Genomic DNA, 20,034 nt, shown 5'->3' on the forward strand with positions numbered 1-20,034 from the left:
CATCAGACAACGCGAAGGTCTTCTTCTCTTTGCCGACAGCCAGCCTTACCCTGCAACTGCACCTGAGAAGTGGACAGAAATCACGCAGGTTTCTGATTTGCACCAGGGTCCTCAGAGAACATGATTCTTATGAACACATAACCTGGGCGTGAGCCTGGAACCTGCTTCCCAAGTACCACTTTCCCCTACCGAAAACTGATTGTGTGTCTCACAGCACGACTGAAGAAAGTTACGCACGTACGTTGGTCGGTGTGTGAGAGGCTGTATGTGTCTATTCACACGTGTGGGCGTGTGTGACTGAGACTTTGCACGAGGATGCGTTTGTGGATTCCTGTGTGTGCTGCTAAATACGCGTCTTGGTCTCTGGGTGTCCCTGTGGCGCTTTGCAGATGCCTCTAACAGTAAACGTCATAGTTTATACACAGCAACCTGGTTGGACCCCCAACTGAAAGGAGAAAGACCCCTGTCAGTTTCATGAGGCCGCATGCAAACTTTGACCCCCAGGGCTGTCGAAATAGGCCACAGACTCCCGCTCTCGCACAGCCACGCCTTCTGACCAAAGCACAAAGTCTGGACGAGACCTCCCTCCCAGCCGTGGGTGTCAAACCTATGTGGACCTGGAGATCCTGCCACCTACCACCACATCTGATGTGCCCTTGGGGTCACTCCCAGAGCTCCCGGAAGCAAGGTAACCTCCCAAGGGCGTGCTGACACCGATCTGCAGTTGCTGACAGGCAAGATGCAGCCTGGGAATTCTCAAGGGGTTAACGGACTTGGGCCCAAGTGCCTCATCTCGCCAACTAGACCAAATCACTTTCCATGACCCCGTGGGAATGCCCTCAATGGGAAGAGTTGGGCTTCAGCAACCATGACACAGGTTGGAACCCCACAGCAGAAATTAGGCCACCTTCCCGGCCACGTAAAGGAAAGCTTCCAACTGGTAGTGTTTGCGGCCCTGACCATTGAGGAAACGCTCAAACGCTGCACAGCCTCGTCCTAAGTGACCTCCTCCTGCCTGCAGGGCGACTCGACTCGACTTGAAGCCACAGACATCATGCGAACACGGAGACACTGAACAGCAGGGAAGACACACCGCAAGCCTGTCTGCTTTGATGTTGCCCACCCCACCCCATGCATCCTGGTAATTCTCCACTGCCACAGCGACACTACCGATGAACTCACAGTGATCACATGTTCTGGCCCCGAGTACCACAGACAGACTTTTAACGGAAAAACTTTGTCACACAAGGGGACCTGGAAGCTTGAAAGGGTACAGTGGCTATCCACGTCAGTGCACCTGGCGTCGCAACAGTTCCCCCACCTCTGTCCTGCCAACGGACTGCTCCAGATAAACCTCTGGCTGTTCGCTAGCCAAGTCATGCCCCTCCAGGAAAAGCACTTTCGCTTTACACAATCCCAAACAAGGGAACAAAGCGGCCAAATGGGATGTTCGCATAACTAACCATCCTCCCAGGAGGCCGGCACAGACGTGTCACCATGTCGAACTTCTTTGCGTCTCGCAAGACACCCTTTGGTTGTCTTTCCTCTGGCAACGGGATCGCAACTCTACACAGGTTACCTACCTCACCTCATCCACTTGAACTGCCAAAGCCATCCCCTCCATAGGCAGCTGATGCCAGCCAATCACGCACATGTCACATCCTTGGGAAGCCGAGGCCAGCACCTGCAACCCAATTATGATAGCCTATTCCACGACATCACAAAGAACATGTCCTCATCTATCCTTACCTTCCTGTGCGGGCCATCAGTGATGCACGCAGGTTTAATTTCAGCACTCGATCTTCTCCCCACTCCGCGATGACCCACTTGGCATCAACATTGTGCCGGGAGTTAAAGTAGAGAAGCAAACAAGGGCAGCAGCGAGGCCTAATCCATCAGCCCCTTTCCACCGATGCCCAACCGAGCTCACCCCCGCCCATTGCTCCAGCCTCACTAGGCACTCAAGAACCTCACCGTGAAAAACGCAAGAACAGGGAGGGCCACAGGCCTGGCCTGAGGTTCCAGGCACCAACCAGGGACGCTTGCTCATTTTGGCTTCCAGAATCAACCCCCAAAATGGCAGGCACGATGCGTGATCCTGGCCAAAACTCACCTCCCAACTGCAAGCTAACTGGTCCTAGACCACCACACACTTCGACTCTTAAAACCAGCAGGAGAGCCTGCCCCCTCACATTCCCTCAACAGCCATTCAACAGGGACCCGGGATTCACAGATAACACAGCTTATGTGCAGACACGGTCAACCCTCAGACAGGAGCCCCTCCAATACTGGAGTCCTTGGTGGTGTTTGCATACATGTCGGCAGGGGACGCTGACCCTCATTCCGAACTGTCATCTCCCCCTGAGAGAGGAAACGTGCTGAACCTCAGTTTCGATGACGAGACGGTAGAGTGTTCTCACTCATTTTGTTCAGATTTTCCAAGGAATGCATGCAAGGGTGTCATCATCGATCCAAGCACATGCTGGGACGCTGCAGCACACAACCGGGGTGTGTGCAGGGCTCTGTACAGGAGCCATGAGCCTGGGCTACCCCAAAACCCTGGAGAATCCACAGCCCTCAGGCCACTCGGCAAGAGGAACAATCAATCCACTCTTGCAGCCACTGGGCCCGTCTGAGGAAAACCTAATATCTAATGGCACATCATGGGGTGCTTGAATACCTACCGTCCTGAGTTATCCACGACCATGCTCGGGGACATGGGCCCGCCTCACTTTTTCCAGTTCTTCTTAGCACCTCCAGTCATCAGAGCACACGAAGGTCTTCTTGTTTGTGCCGACGGCCAGCCTTTCCCAGCAACTGCACCTGAGAAGTGGACAGAAATCACCGAGGCTTCATCAATGGACTGGTGTCCTCAGAGGCCATGATCCATAAAAACATTGACCTGGCCTTGAGCTCTGAAACTGCTTCCCAAGGACCTCTATCCCTTACCGAGAATTGACTGCATGTCTGATAGTATGACTGCAGGAAGTTAGGCACATACGTTGGCCGGTGTGTGAGAGGCTACATGTGTGTGTTCATGCGTGTGGGCGTGTGTGACTGTGACTGCGCATGCGGACGTGCTTGTGGGTTTCTCTGTGTGCCGCTGAATACGCGTCTCGGTATCAGTGTGTCCCTATGGCCCTGTGAGGAGGAGTCCAAGAATAAAAGAAATAGTTTATACACAGCACCCTGGTTAGACCCCCCAACTGAAAGGAGAAAGACCCCTGTCAGCTTCAAGAGGCCGCAGGCAAACTTGGACCCCCAGGGGTTGTTGAAAGAGTCCCCGGACTCCCGCTCTCCCACAACCACGCCTTCTGACCAAAACACAAAGACTCGATGAGACCTTCCTCCGGGACTTGGCTGTGACCTCGACATGCACCTCGAGACTCTGTCAGCTACCAGTATATCTGATGGGCATTTGGGATCACTCGCAGCACTTCCGGAAGCAAGGGAACTCCCATGGTCGGGCCGACACCGACCGGCAGGTGTCTACTGCCAATTTGCAGCCTGAAACCACTCAAGGGGCTAACGAACGTGGGCCCATGTGCCACTTCTCGCCAACTAGGCCTAATCACTTTCCATTGACCCGTGGTAATGCCCACCACAGGAAGTGGTGGGCTTCAGCCACCATGACCCATGTCGGATCCCCACGGCGGAAACTAGTCCACATTCCCAGCCACGTCTCAGGCAGCTCCCATCTTGAATGTTCGCGGCCCTGACCCCTAAGGAAACGCTCAAACCCTTGAAAGCCTCGTCCTACGTGCCCTCCTCCAGCCCACAGGGCGACACGACCCTACTGGAAAACACAAACATCTTCAGAACACGGGAACACTGAACACCAGGGAAGACAGACCGCAAGCCTGTCTCCTTCGTTGATGCTGATCCCACCCCATGCATCCTGGCAATTCTCCACTGCCACGGTGACACTACCGAGTAACCCACAGTGATCAAAGGCATGGTCCCCGAGGTCCACAGACAGACTTTCAACAGAAGACCTCTGCCATGCGAGGGGACTTGGAAGCCTGAAAGGGAACAGCGGCTGGCCACGGCAGCACAGCAGGCATGGCAATGGGGCCCCCATCTCTGCCCCACCAATGGACTGCTCCAGATAAACCTCTGGCTGTTCGAATGGCCTGCATGCTACACTGGCCGGTCTCGTCATTCCCCCACAGGCGAAAGAGCTTTGCTTTACACATTGCCAAACAAGGGAACAAAGCGGCCAAAGGGGATATTCGCATAACTCAACTACCTCCAAGGGGGCCGGCACAGACGCCTCACCATGTCGATCTTCTCTACTTCCCGCAAGACACCCTTTGGGTGTCATTCCTTGGGCAACGGGATCGCAACTCTACACAGGTTACCTACCTCAACTCACCCACTGGAACTGCCAACGCCATCCACTCCATAGGCAGCTTATGCCAGCCCATCACGAACAAGACACATTCTTGGGAAGCCGAGACCAGTGCCTGCAACCCAATGATGACAGCCCATCCCACGACATCACACAGGACCTTTCCTCATGATACCTTACCTTTCTCTCCAGGCCAGCAGCCACCACCCAGGCTGAAATGCTTCACTCGATCCACACCCCAGTCCACGAACATCCACTTAGCGCCAACAGTGTGCCGGCAACTTCAGCAGAGGAGCTGACAGCGGCAGCACTGAGGCCTAAACCATCAGCCCCCTTCCGCCATCGCCCAACTCCAGCCCAGGCCCGCCCACTGCTCCAGTCACACCAGGCAGTCAAGAACCTCACTGCGTGAAACACAACAACAGAGAGGGCCACAGGCCTGGCCTGAGGCTCCAGGCTCCAACCAGGGAAACTTGCTCATTTTGGCTTCTATAATCAACCTCAGAAGCAAGCAGGCACAAAGCGTGGTCCTCTCCAAATATCACCTCTCCAAGCTGCAAGCTTACTGGGTCTATACCAGAAGACACTCTGACCCTGAAGACTAGCAGGAAAGCCTGCCCTCTTGCATTCCCTCAACGGCCTTTTAGCAGGCACCGGGGATTCTTAGGTGACCCAGCTTATGAGCAGACATGCTCGACCCTCAGACAGGAGCCCCTCCAATGCTGGAGCCCTTAGTGGTGTTTGCATGCCTGACAGCAGGGGACGTTGGCCCTCACTCCTAACTGTCCCGTACCCCCGAGAGAGAAAACGTGCTGGACCTCAGTTTCGAGGAGGAGACGGTAGAGCGTTCTCACTCATTTCGGTCAGATTTTCCAAGGAATGCATACAAGGGTGTCATCATTGATCCAAGCACATGCTGGGATGCTGCAGAACACAAAAGGGAAGGCCGTGGAGCTCTGCAGAGGAGCCATGACCTGGAAGTACTCCAACTGCCTGGGGAATCCACAGTCCTCAGGCCACTCAGCAAGACCAGCAATCAATCCACTCTTGCAACCATTGGGCCCATCTGTGGAAAACCTAATATCCAATGGCACATCTTAGTACGGGTGAATGCCTACCGTCCTGAGATATCCACAGCCACGCTCGGCAACGTGCACCCGCCCCACTTTTTCCAGTTCTCCTTAGCACATCCAGTCATCAGACAACGCGAAGGTCTTCTTCTCTTTGCCGACAGCCAGCCTTACCCTGCAACTGCACCTGAGAAGTGGACAGAAATCACGCAGGTTTCTGATTTGCACCAGGGTCCTCAGAGAACATGATTCTTATGAACACATAACCTGGGCGTGAGCCTGGAACCTGCTTCCCAAGTACCACTTTCCCCTACCGAAAACTGATTGTGTGTCTCACAGCACGACTGAAGAAAGTTACGCACGTACGTTGGTCGGTGTGTGAGAGGCTGTATGTGTCTATTCACACGTGTGGGCGTGTGTGACTGAGACTTTGCACGAGGATGCGTTTGTGGATTCCTGTGTGTGCTGCTAAATACGCGTCTTGGTCTCTGGGTGTCCCTGTGGCGCTTTGCAGATGCCTCTAACAGTAAACGTCATAGTTTATACACAGCAACCTGGTTGGACCCCCAACTGAAAGGAGAAAGACCCCTGTCAGTTTCATGAGGCCGCATGCAAACTTTGACCCCCAGGGCTGTCGAAATAGGCCACAGACTCCCGCTCTCGCACAGCCACGCCTTCTGACCAAAGCACAAAGTCTGGACGAGACCTCCCTCCCAGCCGTGGGTGTCAAACCTATGTGGACCTGGAGATCCTGCCACCTACCACCACATCTGATGTGCCCTTGGGGTCACTCCCAGAGCTCCCGGAAGCAAGGTAACCTCCCATGGGCGTGCTGACACCGATCTGCAGTTGCTGACAGGCAAGATGCAGCCTGGGAATTCTCAAGGGGTTAACGGACTTGGGCCCAAGTGCCTCATCTCGCCAACTAGACCAAATCACTTTCCATGACCCCGTGGGAATGCCCTCAATGGGAAGAGTTGGGCTTCAGCAACCATGACACAGGTTGGAACCCCACAGCAGAAATTAGGCCACCTTCCCGGCCACGTAAAGGAAAGCTTCCAACTGGTAGTGTTTGCGGCCCTGACCATTGAGGAAACGCTCAAACGCTGCACAGCCTCGTCCTAAGTGACCTCCTCCTGCCTGCAGGGCGACTCCACTCGACTTGAAGCCACAGACATCATGCGAACACGGAGACACTGAACAGCAGGGAAGACACACCGCAAGCCTGTCTGCTTTGATGTTGCCCACCCCACCCCATGCATCCTGGTAATTCTCCACTGCCACAGCGACACTACCGATGAACTCACAGTGATCACATGTTCTGGCCCCGAGTACCACAGACAGACTTTCAACGGAAAAACTTTGCCACACGAGGGGACCTGGAAGCTTGAAAGGGTACAGTGGCTATCCACGTCAGTGCATCTGGCGTCGCAACAGTGCCCCCACCTCTGTCCTGCCAACGGACTGCTCCAGATAAACCTCTGGCTGTTCGCTAGCCGAGTCATGCCCCCCCCAGGAGAAGCACTTTCGCTTTACGCATTCCCAAACAAGGGAACAAAGCGGCCAAATGGGATGTTCGCATAACTAACCATCCTCCCAGGAGGCCGGCACAGACGTGTCACCATGTCGAACTTCTTTGCGTCTCGCAAGACACCCTTTGGTTGTCTTTCCTCTGGCAACGGGATCGCAACTCTACACAGGTTACCTACCTCACCTCATCCACTTGAACTGCCAAAGCCATCCCCTCCATAGGCAGCTGATGCCAGCCAATCACGCACATGTCACATCCTTGGGAAGCCGAGGCCATCACCTGCAACCCAATTATGATAGCCTATTCCACGACATCACAAAGAACATGTCCTCATCTATCCTTACCTTCCTGTGCGGGCCATCAGTGATGCACGCAGGTTTAATTTCAGCACTCGATCTTCTCCCCACTCCGCGATGACCCACTTGGCATCAACATTGTGCCGGGAGTTAAAGTAGAGAAGCAAACAAGGGCAGCAGCGAGGCCTAATCCATCAGCCCCTTTCCACCGATGCCCAACCGAGCTCACCCCCGCCCATTGCTCCAGCCTCACTAGGCACTCAAGAACCTCACCGTGAAAAACGCAAGAACAGGGAGGGCCACAGGCCTGGCCTGAGGTTCCAGGCACCAACCAGGGACGCTTGCTCATTTTGGCTTCCAGAATCAACCCCCAAAATGGCAGGCACGATGCGTGATCCTGGCCAAAACTCACCTCCCAAATGCAAGCTAACTGGTCCTAGACCAGCACACACTTCGACTCTTAAAACCAGCAGGAGAGCCTGCCCCCTCACATTCCTTCAACAGCCATTCAACAGGGACCCGGGATTCACAGATAACACAGCTTATGTGCAGACACGGTCAACCCTCAGACAGGAGCCCCTCCAATACTGGAGTCCTTGGTGGTGTTTGCATACATGTCGGCAGGGGACGCTGACCCTCATTCCGAACTGTCATCTCCCCCTGAGAGAGGAAACGTGCTGAACCTCAGTTTCGATGACGAGACGGTAGAGTGTTCTCACTCATTTTGTTCAGATTTTCCAAGGAATGCATGCAAGGGTGTCAACATCGATCCAAGCACATGCTGGGACGCTGCAGCACACAACCGGGGTGTGTGCAGGGCTCTGTACAGGAGCCATGAGCCTGGGCTACCCCAAAACCCTGGAGAATCCACAGCCCTCAGGCCACTCGGCAAGAGGAACAATCAATCCACTCTTGCAGCCACTGGGCCCGTCTGAGGAAAACCTAATATCTAATGGCACATCATGGGGTGCTTGAATACCTACCGTCCTGAGTTATCCACGACCATGCTCGGGGACATGGGCCCGCCTCACTTTTTCCAGTTCTTCTTAGCACCTCCAGTCATCAGAGCACACGAAGGTCTTCTTGTTTGTGCCGACGGCCAGCCTTTCCCAGCAACTGCACCTGAGAAGTGGACAGAAATCACCGAGGCTTCATCAATGGACTGGTGTCCTCAGAGGCCATGATCCATAAAAACATTGACCTGGCCTTGAGCTCTGAAACTGCTTCCCAAGGACCTCTATCCCTTACCGAGAATTGACTGCATGTCTGATAGTATGACTGCAGGAAGTTAGGCACATACGTTGGCCGGTGTGTGAGAGGCTACATGTGTGTGTTCATGCGTGTGGGCGTGTGTGACTGTGACTGCGCATGCGGACGTGCTTGTGGGTTTCTCTGTGTGCCGCTGAATACGCGTCTCGGTATCAGTGTGTCCCTATGGCCCTGTGAGGAGGAGTCCAAGAATAAAAGAAATAGTTTATACACAGCACCCTGGTTAGACCCCCCAACTGAAAGGAGAAAGACCCCTGTCAGCTTCAAGAGGCCGCAGGCAAACTTGGACCCCCAGGGGTTGTTGAAAGAGTCCCCGGACTCCCGCTCTCCCACAACCACGCCTTCTGACCAAAACACAAAGACTCGATGAGACCTTCCTCCGGGACTTGGCTGTGACCTCGACATGCACCTCGAGACTCTGTCAGCTACCAGTATATCTGATGGGCATTTGGGATCACTCGCAGCACTTCCGGAAGCAAGGGAACTCCCATGGTCGGGCCGACACCGACCGGCAGGTGTCTACTGCCAATTTGCAGCCTGAAACCACTCAAGGGGCTAACGAACGTGGGCCCATGTGCCACTTCTCGCCAACTAGGCCTAATCACTTTCCATTGACCCGTGGTAATGCCCACCACAGGAAGTGGTGGGCTTCAGCCACCATGACCCATGTCGGATCCCCACGGCGGAAACTAGTCCACATTCCCAGCCACGTCTCAGGCAGCTCCCATCTTGAATGTTCGCGGCCCTGACCCCTAAGGAAACGCTCAAACCCTTGAAAGCCTCGTCCTACGTGCCCTCCTCCAGCCCACAGGGCGACACGACCCTACTGGAAAACACAAACATCTTCAGAACACGGGAACACTGAACACCAGGGAAGACAGACCGCAAGCCTGTCTCCTTCGTTGATGCTGATCCCACCCCATGCATCCTGGCAATTCTCCACTGCCACGGTGACACTACCGAGTAACCCACAGTGATCAAAGGCATGGTCCCCGAGGTCCACAGACAGACTTTCAACAGAAGACCTCTGCCATGCGAGGGGACTTGGAAGCCTGAAAGGGAACAGCGGCTGGCCACGGCAGCACAGCAGGCATGGCAATGGGGCCCCCATCTCTGCCCCACCAATGGACTGCTCCAGATAAACCTCTGGCTGTTCGAATGGCCTGCATGCTACACTGGCCGGTCTCGTCATTCCCCCACAGGCGAAAGAGCTTTGCTTTACACATTGCCAAACAAGGGAACAAAGCGGCCAAAGGGGATATTCGCATAACTCAACTTCCTCCAAGGGGGCCGGCACAGACGGCTCACCATGTCGATCTTCTCTACTTCCCGCAAGACACCCTTTGGGTGTCATTCCTTGGGCAACGGGATCGCAACTCTACACAGGTTACCTACCTCAACTCACCCACTGGAACTGCCAAAGCCATCCACTCCATAGGCAGCTTATGCCAGCCCATCACGAACAAGACACATTCTTGGGAAGCCGAGACCAGTGCCTGCAACCCAATGATGACAGCCCATCCCACGACATCACACAGGACCTTTCCTCATGATACCTTACCTTTCTCTCCAGGCCAGCAGCCACCACCCAGGCTGAAATGCTTCACTCGATCCACACCCCAGTCCACGAACATCCACTTAGCGCCAACAGTGTGCCGGCAACTTCAGCAGAGGAGCTGACAGCGGCAGCACTGAGGCCTAAACCATCAGCCCCCTTCCGCCATCGCCCAACTCCAGCCCACGCCCGCCCACTGCTCCAGTCACACCAGGCAGTCAAGAACCTCACTGCGTGAAACACAACAACAGAGAGGGCCACGGCCTGGCCTGAGGCTCCAGGCTCCAACCAGGGAAACTTGCTCATTTTGGCTTCTATAATCAACCTCAGAAGCAAGCAGGCACAAAGCGTGATCCTCTCCAAATATCACCTCTCCAAGCTGCAAGCTTACTGGGTCTATACCAGAAGACACTCCGACCCTGAAGACTAGCAGGAAAGCCTGCCCTCTTGCATTCCCTCAACGGCCTTTTAGCAGGCACCGGGGATTCTTAGGTGACCCAGCTTATGAGCAGACATGCTCGACCCTCAGACAGGAGCCCCTCCAATGCTGGAGCCCTTAGTGGTGTTTGCATGCCTGACAGCAGGGGACGTTGGCCCTCACTCCTAACTGTCCCGTACCCCCGAGAGAGAAAACGTGCTGGACCTCAGTTTCGAGGAGGAGACGGTAGAGCGTTCTCACTCATTTCGGTCAGATTTTCCAAGGAATGCATACAAGGGTGTCATCATTGATCCAAGCACATGCTGGGATGCTGCAGAACACAAAAGGGAAGGCCGTGGAGCTCTGCAGAGGAGCCATGACCTGGAAGTACTCCAACTGCCTGGGGAATCCACAGTCCTCAGGCCACTCAGCAAGACCAGCAATCAATCCACTCTTGCAACCATTGGGCCCATCTGTGGAAAACCTAATATCCAATGGCACATCTTAGTACGGGTGAATGCCTACCGTCCTGAGATATCCACAGCCACGCTCGGCAACGTGCACCCGCCCCACTTTTTCCAGTTCTCCTTAGCACATCCAGTCATCAGACAACGCGAAGGTCTTCTTCTCTTTGCCGACAGCCAGCCTTACCCTGCAACTGCACCTGAGAAGTGGACAGAAATCACGCAGGTTTCTGATTTGCACCAGGGTCCTCAGAGAACATGATTCTTATGAACACATAACCTGGGCGTGAGCCTGGAACCTGCTTCCCAAGTACCACTTTCCCCTACCGAAAACTGATTGTGTGTCTCACAGCACGACTGAAGAAAGTTACGCACGTACGTTGGTCGGTGTGTGAGAGGCTGTATGTGTCTATTCACACGTGTGGGCGTGTGTGACTGAGACTTTGCACGAGGATGCGTTTGTGGATTCCTGTGTGTGCTGCTAAATACGCGTCTTCGTCTCTGGGTGTCCCTGTGGCGCTTTGCAGATGCCTCTAACAGTAAACGTCATAGTTTATACACAGCACCCTGGTTGGACCCCCAACTGAAAGGAGAAAGACCTCTGTCAGTTTCATGAGGCCGCATGCAAACTTTGACCCCCAGGGCTGTCGAAATAGGCCACAGACTCCCACTCTCCCACAGCCACGCCTTCTGACCAAAGCACAAAGTCTGGACGAGACCTCCCTCCCGGCCGTGGGTGTCAAACCTATGTGGACCTGGAGATCCTGCCACCTACCACCACATCTGATGTGCCCTTGGGGTCACTCCCAGAGCTCCCGGAAGCAAGGTAACCTCCCATGGGCGTGCTGACACCGATCTGCAGTTGCTGACAGGCAAGATGCAGCCTGGGAATTCTCAAGGGGTTAACGGACTTGGGCCCAAGTGCCTCATCTCGCCAACTAGACCAAATCACTTTCCATGACCCCGTGGGAATGCCCTCAATGGGAAGAGTTGGGCTTCAGCAACCATGACACAGGTTGGAACCCCACAGCAGAAATTAGGCCACCTTCCCGGCCACGTAAAGGAAAGCTTCCAACTGGTAGTGTTTGCGGCCCTGACCATTGAGGAAACGCTCAAACGCTGCACAGCCTCGTCCTAAGTGACCTCCTCCTGCCTGCAGGGCGACTCGACTCGACTTGAAGCCACAGACATCATGCGAACACGGAGACACTGAACAGCAGGGAAGACACACCGCAAGCCTGTCTGCTTTGATGTTGCCCACCCCACCCCATGCATCCTGGTAATTCTCCACTGCCACAGCGACACTACCGATGAACTCACAGTGATCAAATGCACTGGCCCCGAGTACCACAGACAGACTTTTAACGGAAAAACTTTGTCACACGAGGGGACCTGGAAGCTTGAAAGGGTACAGTGGCTATCCACGTCAGTGCACCTGGCGTCGCAACAGTGCCCCCACCTCTGTCCTGCCAACGGACTGCTCCAGATAAACCTCTGGCTGTTCGCTAGCCGAGTCATGCCCCCCCCAGGAAAAGCACTTTCGCTTTACGCACTCCCAAACAAGGGAACAAAGCGGCCAAATGGGATGTTCGCATAACTAACCATCCTCCCAGGAGGCCGGCACAGACGTGTCACCATGTCGAACTTCTTTGCGTCTCGCAAGACACCCTTTGGTTGTCTTTCCTCTGGCAACGGGATCGCAACTCTACACAGGTTACCTACCTCACCTCATCCACTTGAACTGCCAAAGCCATCCCCTCCATAGGCAGCTGATGCCAGCCAATCACGCACATGTCACATCCTTGGGAAGCCGAGGCCATCACCTGCAACCCAATTATTATAGCCTATTCCACGACATCACAAAGAACATGTCCTCATCTATCCTTACCTTCCTGTGCGGGCCATCAGTGATGCACGCAGGTTTAATTTCAGCACTCGATCTTCTCCCCACTCCGCGATGACCCACTTGGCATCAACATTGTGCCGGGAGTTAAAGTAGAGAAGCAAACAAGGGCAGCAGCGAGGCCTAATCCATCAGCCCCTTTCCAGCGATGCCCAACCGAGCTCACCCCCGCCCATTGCTCCAGCCTCACTAGGCACTCAAGAACCTCACCGTGAAAAACGCAAGAACAGGGAGGGCCACAGGCCTGGCCTGAGGTTCCAGGCACCAACCAGGGACGCTTGCTCATTTTGGCTTCCAGAATCAACCCCCAAAATGGCAGGCACGATGCGTGATCCTGGCCAAAACTCACCTCCCAAATGCAAGCTAACTGGTCCTAGACCAGCACACACTTCGACTCTTAAAACCAGCAGGAGAGCCTGCCCCCTCACATTCCCTCAACAGCCATTCAACAGGGACCCGGGATTCACAGATAACACAGCTTATGTGCAGACACGGTCAACCCTCAGACAGGAGCCCCTCCAATACTGGAGTCCTTGGTGGTGTTTGCATACATGTCGGCAGGGGACGCTGACCCTCATTCCGAACTGTCATCTCCCCCTGAGAGAGGAAACGTGCTGAACCTCAGTTTCGATGACGAGACGGTAGAGTGTTCTCACTCATTTTGTTCAGATTTTCCAAGGAATGCATGCAAGGGTGTCAACATCGATCCAAGCACATGCTGGGACGCTGCAGCACACAACCGGGGTGTGTGCAGGGCTCTGTACAGGAGCCATGAGCCTGGGCTACCCCAAAACCCTGGAGAATCCACAGCCCTCAGGCCACTCGGCAAGAGGAACAATCAATCCACTCTTGCAGCCACTGGGCCCGTCTGAGGAAAACCTAATATCTAATGGCACATCATGGGGTGCTTGAATACCTACCGTCCTGAGTTATCCACGACCATGCTCGGGGACATGGGCCCGCCTCACTTTTTCCAGTTCTTCTTAGCACCTCCAGTCATCAGAGCACACGAAGGTCTTCTTGTTTGTGCCGACGGCCAGCCTTTCCCAGCAACTGCACCTGAGAAGTGGACAGAAATCACCGAGGCTTCATCAATGGACTGGTGTCCTCAGAGGCCATGATCCATAAAAACATTGACCTGGCCTTGAGCTCTGAAACTGCTTCCCAAGGACCTCTATCCCTTACCGAGAATTGACTGCATGTCTGATAGTATGACTGCAGGAAGTTAGGCACATACGTTGGCCGGTGTGTGAGAGGCTACATGTGTGTGTTCATGCGTGTGGGCGTGTGTGACTGTGACTGCGCATGCGGACGTGCTTGTGGGTTTCTCTGTGTGCCGCTGAATACGCGTCTCGGTATCAGTGTGTCCCTATGGCCCTGTGAGGAGGAGTCCAAGAATAAAAGAAATAGTTTATACACAGCACCCTGGTTAGACCCCCCAACTGAAAGGAGAAAGACCCCTGTCAGCTTCAAGAGGCCGCAGGCAAACTTGGACCCCCAGGGGTTGTTGAAAGAGTCCCCGGACTCCCGCTCTCCCACAACCACGCCTTCTGACCAAAACACAAAGACTCGATGTGACCTTCCTCCGGGACTTGGCTGTGACTTCGACATGCACCTCGAGACTCTGTCAGCTACCAGTATATCTGATGGGCATTTGGGATCACTCGCAGCACTTCCGGAAGCAAGGGAACTCCCATGGTCGGGCCGACACTGACCGGCAGGTGTCTACTGCCAATTTGCAGCCTGAAACCACTCAAGGGGCTAACGAACGTGGGCTCATGTGCCACTTCTCGCCAACTAGGCCTAATCACTTTCCATTGACCCGTGGGAATGCCCACCACAGGAAGTGGTGGGCTTCAGCCACCATGACCCATGTCGGATCCCCACGGCGGAAACTAGTCCACATTCCCAGCCACGTCTCAGGCAGCTCCCATCATGAATGTTCGCGGCCCTGACCCCTAAGGAAACGCTCAAACCCTTGAAAGCCTCGTCCTACGTGCCCTCCTCCAGCCCACAGGGCGACACGAACCTACTGGAAAACACAAACATCTTCAGAACACGGGAACACTGAACACCAGGGAAGAGAGACCGCAAGCCTGTCTCCTTCGTTGATGCTGATCCCACCCCATGCATCCTGGCAATTCTCCACTGCCACGGTGACACTACCGAGTAACCCACAGTGATCAAAGGCATGGTCCCCGAGGTCCACAGACAGACTTTCAACAGAAGACCTCTGCCATGCGAAGGGACTTGGAAGCCTGAAAGGGAATAGTGGCTGGCCACGGCAGCACAGCAGCCATGGCAATGGGGCCCCCATCTCTGCCCCACCAATGGACTGCTCCAGATAAACCTCTGGCTGTTCGAATGGCCTGCATGCTACACTGGCCGGTCTCGTCATTCCCCCACAGGCGAAAGAGCTTTGCTTTACACATTGCCAAACAAGGGAACAAAGCGGCCAAAGGGGATAGTCGCATAACTCAGCTACCTCCAAGGGGGCCGGCACAGACGCCTCACCATGTCGATCTTCTCTACTTCCCGCAAGACACCCTTTGGGTGTCATTCCTTGGGCAACGGGATCGCAACTCTACACAGGTTACCTACCTCAACTCACCCACTTGAACTGCCAAAGCCATCCACTCCATAGGCAGTTTATGCCAGCCCATCACGAACAAGACACATTCTTGGGAAGCCGAGACCAGCGCCTGCAACCCAATGATGACAGCCCATCCCACGACATCACACAGGACCTTTCCTCATGATACCTTACCTTTCTCTCCAGGCCAGCAGCCACCACCCAGTCTGAAATGCTTCACTCGATCCACACCCCACTCCACGAACATCCACTTAGCGCCAACAGTGTGCCGGCAACTTCAGCAGAGGAGCTGACAGCGGCAGCACTGGGGCCTAAACCATCAGCCCCCTTCCGCCATCGCCCAACTCCAGCCCACGCCCGCCCACTGCTCCAGCCACACCAGGCAGTCAAGAACCTCACCGCGTGAAACACAACAACAGAGAGGGCCACAGGCCTGGCCTGAGGCTCCAGGCTCCAACCAGGGAACCTTGCTCATTTTGGCTTCCATAATCAACCTCAGAAGCGGCATGCACAAAGCGTGATCCTCTCCAAATATCACCTCTCCAAGCTGCAAGCTTACTGGGTCTATACCAGAAGACACTCCGACCCTGAAGTCTAGCAGGAAAGCCTGCCCTCTTGCATTCCCTCAACGGCCTTTTTGCAGGCACCGGTGATTCTTAGGTGACCCAGCTTATGGGCAGAAATGCTCGACCCTCAGACAGGAGCCCCTCCAATGCTGGAGCCCTTAGTGGTGTTTGCATGCCTGACAGCAGGGGACGTTGGCCCTCACTCCTAACTGTCCCGTACCCCTGAGAGAGGAAACGTGCTGGACCTCAGTTTCGATGAGGAGACGGTAGAGCGTTCTCACTCATTTCGGTCAGATTTTCCAAGGAATGCATACAAGGGTGTCATCATCGATCCAAGCACATGCTGGGATGCTGCAGAACACAAAAGGGAAGGCCGTGGAGCTCTGCAGAGGAGCCATGACCTGGAAGTACTCCAACTGCCTGGGGAATCCACAGTCCTCAGGCCACTCAGCAAGACCAGCAATCAATCCACTCTTGCAACCATTGGGCCCATCTGTGGAAAACCTAATATCCAATGGCACATCTTAGTACGGGTGAATGCCTACCCTCCTGAGATATCCCCAGCCACGATCGGCAACGTGCACCCACCCCACTTTTTCCAGTTCTCCTTAGCACATCCAGTCATCAGACAACGCGAAGGTCTTCTTCTCTTTGCCGACAGCCAGCCTTACCCTGCAAATGCACCTGAGAAGTGGACAGAAATCACGCAGGTTTCTGATTTGCACCAGGGTCCTCAGAGAACATGATTCTTATGAACACATAACCTGGGCGTGAGCCTGGAACCTGCTTCCCATGTACCACTTTCCCCTACCGAAAACTGATTGTGTGTCTCACAGCACGACTGAAGAAAGTTACGCACGTACGTTGGTCGGTGTGTGAGACGCTGTATGTGTCTATTCACACGTGTGGGCGTGTGTGACTGAGACTTTGCACGAGGATGCGTTTGTGGATTCCTGTGTGTGCTGCTAAATACGCGTCTTGGTCTCTGGGTGTCCCCGTGGCCCTTTGCAGATGCCTCTAACAGTAAACGTCATTGTTTATACACAGCACCCTGGTTGGACCCCCAACTGAAAGGAGAAAGACCTCTGTCAGTTTCATGAGGCCGCATGCAAACTTTGACCCCCAGGGCTGTCGAAATAGGCCACAGACTCCCGCTCTCCCACAGCCACGCCTTCTGACCAAAGCACAAAGACTGGACGAGACCTCCCTCCCGGCCTTGGGTGTCAAACCTTTGGGGACCTGGAGATCCTGCCACCTACCACCACATCTGATGTGCCCTTGGGGTCACTCCCAGAGCTCCCGGAAGCAAGGTAACCTCCCATGGGCGGGCTGACACCGACCTGCAGTTGCCGACAGGCAAGATGCCGCCTGGTAATTCTCAAGGGGTTAACGGACTTCGGCCCAAGTGCCTCATCTCGCCAACTAGACCAAATCACTTTCCATGACCCCGTGGGAATGCCCTCAATGGGAAGAGTTGGGCTTCAGCAACCATGACACAGGTTGGAACCCCACAGCAGAAATTAGGCCACCTTCCCGGCCACGTAAAGGAAAGCTTCCAACTGGTAGTGTTTGCGGCCCTGACCATTGAGGAAACGCTCAAACGCTGCACAGCCTCGTCCTAAGTGACCTCCTCCTGCCTGCAGGGCGACTCGACTCGACTTGAAGCCACAGACATCATGCGAACACGGAGACACTGAACAGCAGGGAAGACACACCGCAAGCCTGTCTACTTTGATGTTGCCCACCCCACCCCATGCATCCTGGTAATTCTCCACTGCCACAGCGACACTACCGATGAACTCACAGTGATCAAAGGCACTGTCCCCGAATACCACAGACAGACTTTCAACGGAAAAACTTTGCCACACGAGGGGACCTGGAAGCTTGAAAGGGTACAGTGGCTATCCACGTCAGTGCACCTGGCGTCGCAACAGTGCCCCCACCTCTGTCCTGCCAACGGACTGCTCCAGATAAACCTCTGGCTGCTCGCTAGCCGAGTCATGCCCCCCCCAGGAGAAGCACTTTCGCTTTACGCATTCCCAAACAAGGGAACAAAGCGGTCAAAGGGGATGTTCGCGTAACTAACCATCCTCCCAGGAGGCCGGCACAGACGTGTCACCATGTCGAACTTCTTTACGTCTCGCAAGACACCCTTTGGTTGTCTTCCCTCTGGCAATGGGATCGCAACTCTACACAGGTTACCTACCTCACCTCATCCACTTGAACTGCCAAAGCCATCCCCTCCATAGGCAGCTGATGCCAGCCAATCACGCACATGTCACATCCTTGGGAAGCCGAGGCCATCACCTGCAACCCAATTATGATAGCCTATTCCACGACATCACAAAGAACATGTCCTCATCTATCCTTACCTTCCTGTGCGGGCCATCAGTGATGCACGCAGGTTTAATTTCAGCACTCGATCTTCTCCCCACTCCGCGATGACCCACTTGGCATCAACATTGTGCCGGGAGTTAAAGTAGAGAAGCAAACAAGGGCAGCAGCGAGGCCTAATCCATCAGCCCCTTTCCACCGATGCCCAACCGAGCTCACCCCCGCCCATTGCTCCAGCCTCACTAGGCACTCAAGAACCTCACCGTGAAAAACGCAAGAACAGGGAGGGCCACAGGCCTGGCCTGAGGTTCCAGGCACCAACCAGGGACGCTTGCTCATTTTGGCTTCCAGAATCAACCCCCAAAATGGCAGGCACGATGCGTGATCCTGGCCAAAACTCACCTCCCAAATGCAAGCTAACTGGTCCTAGACCAGCACACACTTCGACTCTTAAAACCAGCAGGAGAGCCTGCCCCCTCACATTCCTTCAACAGCCATTCAACAGGGACCCGGGATTCACAGATAACACAGCTTATGTGCAGACACGGTCAACCCTCAGACAGGAGCCCCTCCAATACTGGAGTCCTTGGTGGTGTTTGCATACATGTCGGCAGGGGACGCTGACCCTCATTCCGAACTGTCATCTCCCCCTGAGAGAGGAAACGTGCTGAACCTCAGTTTCGATGACGAGACGGTAGAGTGTTCTCACTCATTTTGTTCAGATTTTCCAAGGAATGCATGCAAGGGTGTCAACATCGATCCAAGCACATGCTGGGACGCTGCAGCACACAACCGGGGTGTGTGCAGGGCTCTGTACAGGAGCCATGAGCCTGGGCTACCCCAAAACCCTGGAGAATCCACAGCCCTCAGGCCACTCGGCAAGAGGAACAATCAATCCACTCTTGCAGCCACTGGGCCCGTCTGAGGAAAACCTAATATCTAATGGCACATCATGGGGTGCTTGAATACCTACCGTCCTGAGTTATCCACGACCATGCTCGGGGACATGGGCCCGCCTCACTTTTTCCAGTTCTTCTTAGCACCTCCAGTCATCAGAGCACACGAAGGTCTTCTTGTTTGTGCCGACGGCCAGCCTTTCCCAGCAACTGCACCTGAGAAGTGGACAGAAATCACCGAGGCTTCATAAATGGACTGGTGTCCTCAGAGGCCATGATCCATAAAAACATTGACCTGGCCTTGAGCTCTGAAACTGCTTCCCAAGGACCTCTATCCCTTACCGAGAATTGACTGCATGTCTGATAGTATGACTGCAGGAAGTTAGGCACATACGTTGGCCGGTGTGTGAGAGGCTACATGTGTGTGTTCATGCGTGTGGGCGTGTGTGACTGTGACTGCGCATGCGGACGTGCTTGTGGGTTTCTCTGTGTGCCGCTGAATACGCGTCTCGGTATCAGTGTGTCCCTATGGCCCTGTGAGGAGGAGTCCAAGAATAAAAGAAATAGTTTATACACAGCACCCTGGTTAGACCCCCCAACTGAAAGGAGAAAGACCCCTGTCAGCTTCAAGAGGCCGCAGGCAAACTTGGACCCCCAGGGGTTGTTGAAAGAGTCCCCGGACTCCCGCTCTCCCACAACCACGCCTTCTGACCAAAACACAAAGACTCGATGAGACCTTCCTCCGGGACTTGGCTGTGACTTCGACATGCACCTCGAGACTCTGTCAG

The 20,034-nt window shown here is 54.6% G+C and overlaps 7 non-coding genes across 7 annotated transcripts; all 7 read right to left on the reverse strand.

Moving 5' to 3' along the window:
• Positions 1-2,380: 2,380 nt before the first annotated feature.
• On the reverse strand, positions 2,381-2,473 carry LOC137757921 (small nucleolar RNA SNORD116). The gene has a single exon (XR_011072599.1). It is a non-coding gene; the product is annotated as a small nucleolar RNA SNORD116 (small nucleolar RNA).
• Positions 2,474-5,165: 2,692 nt separating this feature from the next.
• LOC137757875 (small nucleolar RNA SNORD116) lies at positions 5,166-5,258 on the reverse strand. The gene has a single exon (XR_011072557.1). It is a non-coding gene; the product is annotated as a small nucleolar RNA SNORD116 (small nucleolar RNA).
• Positions 5,259-7,927: 2,669 nt separating this feature from the next.
• LOC137757935 (small nucleolar RNA SNORD116) lies at positions 7,928-8,020 on the reverse strand. Its single transcript, XR_011072612.1, has one exon. It is a non-coding gene; the product is annotated as a small nucleolar RNA SNORD116 (small nucleolar RNA).
• A 2,691-nt stretch (positions 8,021-10,711) lies between these two features.
• LOC137757876 (small nucleolar RNA SNORD116) lies at positions 10,712-10,804 on the reverse strand. Its single transcript, XR_011072558.1, has one exon. It is a non-coding gene; the product is annotated as a small nucleolar RNA SNORD116 (small nucleolar RNA).
• A 2,669-nt stretch (positions 10,805-13,473) lies between these two features.
• Positions 13,474-13,566, reverse strand: LOC137757936 (small nucleolar RNA SNORD116). The gene has a single exon (XR_011072613.1). It is a non-coding gene; the product is annotated as a small nucleolar RNA SNORD116 (small nucleolar RNA).
• A 2,691-nt stretch (positions 13,567-16,257) lies between these two features.
• LOC137757939 (small nucleolar RNA SNORD116) lies at positions 16,258-16,350 on the reverse strand. Its single transcript, XR_011072616.1, has one exon. It is a non-coding gene; the product is annotated as a small nucleolar RNA SNORD116 (small nucleolar RNA).
• A 2,669-nt stretch (positions 16,351-19,019) lies between these two features.
• On the reverse strand, positions 19,020-19,112 carry LOC137757937 (small nucleolar RNA SNORD116). The gene has a single exon (XR_011072614.1). It is a non-coding gene; the product is annotated as a small nucleolar RNA SNORD116 (small nucleolar RNA).
• Positions 19,113-20,034: the final 922 nt, after the last annotated feature.

Source organism: Eschrichtius robustus, unplaced genomic scaffold, assembly GCF_028021215.1.
Source record: "Eschrichtius robustus isolate mEscRob2 unplaced genomic scaffold, mEscRob2.pri scaffold_538, whole genome shotgun sequence".
Taxonomy (NCBI): domain Eukaryota; kingdom Metazoa; phylum Chordata; class Mammalia; order Artiodactyla; family Eschrichtiidae; genus Eschrichtius; species Eschrichtius robustus.